This window comes from Scyliorhinus torazame, unplaced genomic scaffold (assembly GCF_047496885.1).
Source record: "Scyliorhinus torazame isolate Kashiwa2021f unplaced genomic scaffold, sScyTor2.1 scaffold_968, whole genome shotgun sequence".
NCBI lineage: Eukaryota > Metazoa > Chordata > Chondrichthyes > Carcharhiniformes > Scyliorhinidae > Scyliorhinus > Scyliorhinus torazame.
The window spans coordinates 10001-17151 of record NW_027308695.1 but is presented as its reverse complement, the minus strand read 5'-3'; positions in this window follow the sequence as shown (position 1 = coordinate 17151).

Below are 7151 nucleotides of genomic sequence, written 5' to 3'. Positions count from 1 at the left end.
GGTGCAGGCTTACGGCCCGGTGCCTTTTGGTGTTGGGGGTTGCGGTTGGGGTTCGGTTTAGGGTTAGGCGATAGGGTTAGGGATAGGGTTAGGGTTAGGGATAGGGTTAGGCGATAGGGTTAGGGATAGGGTTAGGGTTAGGGTTAGGGATAGGGTTAGGGTTAGGGTTAGGGATAGGGTTAGGGTTAGGGTTAGGGATAGGGTTAGGGTTAGGGATAGGGTTAGGGTTAGGCGATAGGGTTAGGGTTAGGGATAGGGTTAGGGTTAGGCGATAGGGTTAGGGTTAGGGATAGGGTTAGGGTTAGGCGATAGGGTTAGGGTTAGGGATAGGGTTAGGGTTAGGGATAGGGTTAGGGTTAGGGTTAGGGATAGGGTTAGGGTTAGGGATAGGGTTAGGCGATAGGGTTAGGGTTAGGGTTAGGGTTAGGGTTAGGGATAGGGTTAGGGTTAGGGATAGGGTTAGGGTTAGGCGATGGGGTTAGAGCTAGGGTTAGGGTTAGGGTTAGGGATAGGTTTAGGGTTAGGGGATAGGGTTAGGGTTAGGGATAGGGTTAGGGTTAGGGTTAGGGTTAGGCGATAGGGTTAGGGATAGGGTTAGGGTTAGGCGATAGGGTTAGGGATAGGGTTAGGGTTAGGGTTAGGGATAGGGTTAGGGTTAGGGTTAGGGTTAGGGATAGGGTTAGGGTTAGCGTAGGGATAGGGTTAGGGTTAGGGATAGGGTTAGGGTTAGGGATAGGGTTAGGGTTAGGGATAGGGTTAGGGATAGGGTTAGGGTTAGGCGATGGGGTTAGAGTTAGGGATAGGGTTAGGGTTAGGGTTAGGGATAGGGTTAGGGTTAGGCGATAGGGTTAGGGATACGGTTAGGGGTAGGGATAGGGAGTATCTGGGACGGGCAGAGACTCCTCGGCGGTCCCCCCGGTCCCTGGCGGGCAGACGGACCTCCTGGGCCGGAGGCAGCCTCCGCCGGCGTTACACCCTGTCCCTGGCGGGCAGAGGGACCTCCTGGGCCGGGTGCAGCCTCCGCCGGCGGACCCCCCGGTCCCTGGCGGGCAGAGGGAGCTCCTGGGCCGGGTGCAGCCTCCGGCGGCGGTCCCCCCGGTCCCTGGCGGGCAGAGGGAGCTCCTGGGCCCGGTGCCGCCTCCGCCGGCGGTCCCCCCGGTCCCTGGCGGGCAGAGGGACCTCCTGGGCCGGGTGCAGCCTCCGCCGGAGGACCCCCCCGGTCCCTGGCGGGCAGAGGGAGCTACTGGGCCGGGTGCAGCCTCCGGCGGCGGTCCCCCCGGTCACTGGCGGGCAGAGGGAGCTCCTGGGCCCGGTGCAGCCTCCGCCGGCGGTCCCCCCGGTCCCTGGCGGGCAGAGGGAGCTCCTGGGCCGGGGTGCAGCCTCCGGCGGCGGTCCCCCCGGCCCCTGGCGGGCAGAGGGAGCTCCTGGGCCCGGTGCAGCCTCCGGCGGCGGTCCCCCCGGCCCCTGGCGGGCAGAGGGAGCTCCTGGGCCCGGTGCAGCCTCCGCCGGCGGTCCGCCCGGTCCCTGGCGGGCAGAGGGACCTCCTGGGCCGGGTGCAGCCTCCGCCGGCGGTCCCCCCGGTCCCTGGCGGGCAGAGGGAGCTCCTGGGCCGGGTGCAGCCTCCGGCGGCGGTCCCCCCGGTCCCTGGCGGGCAGAGGGAGCTCGTGGGCCCGGTGCAGCCTCCGCCGGCGGTCCCCCCGGTCCCTGGCGGGCAGAGTGACCTCCTGGGCCGGGTTCAGCCTCCGCCGGCGGTCCCCCCGGTTCCTGGCGGGCAGAGGGAGCTCCTGGGCCGGGCTCAGCCTCCGCCGGCGGTCCCCCCCGGTCCCTGGCGGGCAGAGTGACCTGCTGGCCCGGTGCAGCCTCCGCCGGCGGTCCCCCCGGTTCCTGGCGGGCAGAGGGAGCTCCTGGGCCCGGTGCAGACTCCCCCGGCGGTGCACCGGTCCCCGGCGGGCAGAGGGCGCTCGTGTACCGGGTGCAGCGTCCGCCGGCGGTGCACCGGTCCCTGGCGGGCTCAGAGAGCGCCTCGGCCGGGGATCGTCTCGTCCCAACGTCCGCCTGGTCCGTGGCCCGCAGGGGGCGCTGTCGGGCGGGGTACGGCCACGGCCCGACGTGCCTCCGGTGGGCTGCGGTCAGTGTGTGCCGCCGTTGGCCGGCTGCGGGGCTTGGTGCTGTTCCAGCCGTGCGTTAGGTGGGCGAACGGCAGGGGGCGCCCCTTGGGCGGGTGGCGGGCCCCGCGCGGGCCAGCCGTGGGGGGTCACGGTCCGCCGCCGGGGCGTCCAAAGGGCGGCGAGAGGCCGTCCGCCGGTGCTGACAAGTCATAAACCAGCGGCGGTGACAAGTCATAAAACCAGCGGCGGTGACAAGTCATAAACCAGCGGCGGTGACAAGTCATAAACCAGGACAAGGTTGTTGACGGCGCCGGGCGGCGGCGAAGCGGCTCACCCCGGGGCAGGGTGGCGATTCGAGGAGGGGCGCCCACCCGGCCGCCAAGGCCGCCGCCGGCGGGGGCCGGGGGCGCCGTTTTGAAAAAGAACCGTAGGCCGGATGGGGTCCGATCCACCCACCTTATGCCGACGCCGAGACCTCATTCCCGGCATGACTACCGGTGGTCCGTCCCGCTGGTCTGCCACTTGCGTTTGGCGTCACGAGGGGTTGGCGGGGTACCTGCAGATTGGTAGGAGGTGGAAAATCGAGAAATGGACTTTGGTCGGAAAGGTCCCCTCGAGCCTCCAGGTCTGCGGAGACCGACCCGGGCTGCCGCCCCGCCGGCCGCTCGGCCCGATCGGGCGCGAATTTCTTCCGATTTTCGCCCTTTTTTTCGGGTTTTCGGCCGGCGCTCCAAACGGCGGCCCGACGCCCCGCCGAGGCCGGGCACGGCTCCCCGGAGCGCGAGGGACCGGATCAGACCTCGTCGGCACTGGCATGGCCACCGCAACGCTCGGACTTAGCCTGGGGAGGCTGGTCGAGGCGGTGGCAAGTCATGAACCAGTGGAGTCTGGCGGAGACTGTGGCAAGTCATAAACCAGTCGGACTTAGCCTGTGGAGGCTGGTCCAGGCAGCGGCAAGTCATAAACCAGTCGGACTTAGCCTGTGGAGGCAGGTCCAGGCAGTGGCAAGTCATAAACCAGTCGGACTCAGCCTGTGGAGGCAGGGCCAGGCAGTGGCAAGTCATGAACCAGTGGCAAATCATAAACCAGTCGGACTTAGCCTGTGGAGGCAGGGCCAGGCAGTGGCAAGTCATAAACCAGTCGGACTTAGCCTCTGGCGACTTCCAGGAGGTCTATGAGGTCCTGTGCCGCCGCTTTACCGGGGCCAAGGTTGCAGGAGAGCGGAACGGAGGAGTGGATTGGTCCCGCCGATGGGGCACGTGCATATATGAAAAGTGCACCCTACCGTTAGTTAATCACTTGCCCTCGGAAGTGTATGAGGTCGTGTCCAGCCGTGGTACCGGGGACACAGTGGGGGTGTTCCCGCTAAAGGGAGCGGATTGGTCCCGCCGAGCTGCCACTTGCATTTGTGGTCGAGTGTCTCGGACAGCTGGTTAACCACTTGCCCTCGGTAGTGCCGATGAGGTTTTGAAAAAGCCGATCTGCGGGGACTTGGAGCGCCTTCCTCGGATGGACTACCGGGCGCCCTCCCGCCGATTTGCCATTTGCGTTTGGCGTCCCGAGGGGTTGGCGGGGTACCTGCAGATTGGTAGGAGGTGGAAAATCGAGAAATGGACTTTGGTCGGAAAGGTCCCCTCGAGCCTCCAGGTCTGCGGAGACCGACCCGGGCTGCCGCCCCCGCCGGCCGCTCGGCCCGATCGGGCGCGAATTCTTTCCGATTTTCGCCCTTTTTTCGGGTTTTCGGCCGGCGCTCCAAACGGCGGCCCGACGCCCCGCCGAGGCCGGGCACGGCTCCCCGCCGCGCAAGGGGCCGTGTTTGCCTTGGTCTGCCTTGGAATTGTCACCAAACGCCCGCGCTTCGCCTGGGGAGGCTGGCCGAGTCGGTGGCAAGTCATGAACCAGTGGAGGCTGGTGGAGACAGTGGCAAATCATAAACCAGTCGGACTTAGCCTGTGGAGGCTGGTGGAGACAGTGGCAAGTCATGAACCAGTGGCAAATCATAAACCAGTCGGACTCAGCCTGTGGAGGCAGGGCCAGGCAGTGGCAAGTCATGAACCAGTGGCAAATCATAAACCAGTCGGACTCAGCCTGTGGAGGCAGGTCCAGGCAGTGGCAAGTCATGAACCAGTGGCAAATCATAAACCAGTCGGACTCAGCCTGTGGAGGCAGGGCCAGGCAGTGGCAAGTCATGAACCAGTGGCAAATCATAAACCAGTCGGACTCAGCCTGTGGAGGCAGGTCCAGGCAGTGGCAAGTCATGAACCAGTGGGAAATCATAAACCAGTCGGACTCAGCCTGTGGAGGCAGGTCCAGGCAGTGGCAAGTCATGAACCAGTGGGAAATCATAAACCAGTCGGACTCAGCCTGTGGAGGCAGGGCCAGGCAGTGGCAAGTCATGAACCAGTGGAGACAGTGGCAAGTCATAAACCAGTCGGACTTAAGCCTGTGGAGGCAGGTCCAGGCAGTGGCAAGTCATGAACCAGTGGCAAATCATAAACCAGTCGGACTCAGCCTGTGGAGGCAGGTCCAGGCAGTGGCAAGTCATGAACCAGTGGGCAAATCATAAACCAGTCGGACTCAGCCTGTGGAGGCAGGGCCAGGCAGTGGCAAGTCATGAACCAGTGGCAAATCATAAACCATCGGACTCAGCCTGTGGAGGCAGGTCCAGGCAGTGGCAAGTCATGAACCAGTGGGAAATCATAAACCAGTCGGACTCAGCCTGTGGAGGCAGGTCCAGGCAGTGGCAAGTCATGAACCAGTGGCAAATCATAAACCAGTCGGACTCAGCCTGTGGAGGCAGGGCCAGGCAGTGGCAAGTCATGAACCAGTGGAGACAGTGGCAAATCATAAACCAGTCGGACTTAGCCTGTGGAGGCTGGTGGAGACAGTGGCAAGTCATAAACCAGTCGGACTTAGCCTGTGGAGGCAGTTCCAGGCAGTGGCAAGTCATGAACCAGTGGAGACAGTGGCAAATCATAAACCAGTCGGACTTGTCCTGTGGAGGCTGGTGGAGACAGTGGCAAGTCATAAACCAGTCGGACTTAGCCTGTGGAGGCAGGTCCAGGCAGTGGCAAGTCATGAACCAGTGGAGACAGTGGCAAATCATAAACCAGTCGGACTTAGCCTGTGGAGGCTGGTGGAGACAGTGGCAAGTCATAAACCAGTCGCACTTAGCCTGTGGAGGGAAGGTGGAGACAGTGGCAAGTCATAAACCAGTCGGACTTAGCCTGTGGGGGCAGGTCCAGGCAGTGGCAAGTCATGAACCAGTGGAGACAGTGGCAAATCATAAACCAGTCGGACTTAGCCTGTGGAGGCTGGTGGAGACAGTGGCAAGTCATAAACCAGTCGGACTTAGCCTGTGGAGGGAGGTGGAGACAGTGGCAAGTCATAAACCAGTCGGACTTAGCCTGTGGGGGCAGGTCCAGGCAGTGGCAAGTCATAAACCAGTCGGACTTAGCCTCTGGCGACTTCCAGGAGGTCTATGAGGTCCTGTGCCGCCGCTTTACCGGGGCCAAGGTTGCAGGAGAGCGGAACGGAGGAGTGGATTGGTCCCGCCGATGGGGCACGTGCATATATGAAAAGTGCACCCTACCGTTAGTTAATCACTTGCCCTCGGAAGTGTATGAGGTCGTGTCCAGCCGTGGTACCGGGGACACAGTGGGGGTGTTCCCGCTAAGGTGGAGTGGATTGGTCCCCGCCGAGCTGCCACTTGCATTTGTGGTCGAGTGTCTCGGACAGCTGGTTAACCACTTGCCCTCGGTAGTGCCGATGAGGTTTTGAAAAAGTCGATTTGCGGGGATTTGGAGCGCCTTCCTCGGATGGACTACCGGGCGACCTCCCGCCGATTTGCCATTTGCATTTGGCGTCACGAGGGGTTGGCGGGGTGCCCGGAGATTTTCGGGAACACGATTTTTAGAACATTTTCTGGCAGCGGTAGCACTTTGAAAGTACCCAGGGAAAGTGCTACTTTGAGGTACGGTCCCGATTTCAAATCGAAGGCCTTACCAATGAGCACTCGGAAGTCCTCAAGGGGTTTTAGCAACAATTTTGACGGACTTTTCGAACTCATTTGCCGGCCTAAAAATCGGTCAGAGTCCGAGCCGGCGGTAACTCTGATACAAACAATGTGTTTCTGTGAACTCTTGTGTGAGAAACATACTTGTAAAAAAAACAGACAAAGTGTTTTTTCTGTGGCGAGAGAGAAACACTTACAAAGTTTTTAATGGCGAGAAAACAAAGACACAATTATATATATATATCCTTGTACAATAATTCAAGAAGAGACAGACATATATGGTAGAAGACACATTATAAAATGTCTGTCGAGGTTTAGCCTTTGTGACTGGGCACCTCTTGTCTTGTTTTCGGGCACACCTGGAGGCCAGGGTGCCCAAGTCTGTTTTCAGGCGACGCGGGGCGGCGGCGTTCCCGTGCCTGGTTCCCTTGGGTTGCAGTCGCATGTGTCACGGTTAACGGGTTGCACAGAGGCACATGTCGGGGCGTTCCCAGAAACCTGATTGAAGTCAGGCGCCGCACGCCGGCTGGTTGCAAGTGTCGTGCGAGCGCCGAAAGCCTTGGCCGAGAGCAGATTCTCGGGCGCGAGAGGTCACGCCCGTGGCGGCCAGTCGTTGTTGCTTCCTTCCGCACACGGCGGCGTACCTCTCGGCACCTACCTCTCGAACGATCAGGCGAGTCGTGTCCGACGTGGGAGGGCCCTCGGCGGGCCAGCGCTATTGTGGGCTGGTGTTCAGGCTGAGCGGTTGACCCTCCCCGTGCTGTGTGGGTTCCCCCGCCGCCCCGAGTCACAGACGGACATCGACCGAGAATTCTCGCAGCCCTTGTGAGGCCGAGGCGTGCGTTTGCTCTCTCTCTGTCGAGCAGATCGCAGTGGCAATATCTCGAGCCCTGGAACGGGCAGGCTCCGAGTCCTCAGTGTCGGCTTTTCCTAGCACTGTGTCCCCGTTCCTGTGGCCGAACACACGTTCTCTGGCAACGAAAGGAAGAACTAAAAGGGTCGCACACTGCTCCCGTGCGTGTGGCGTG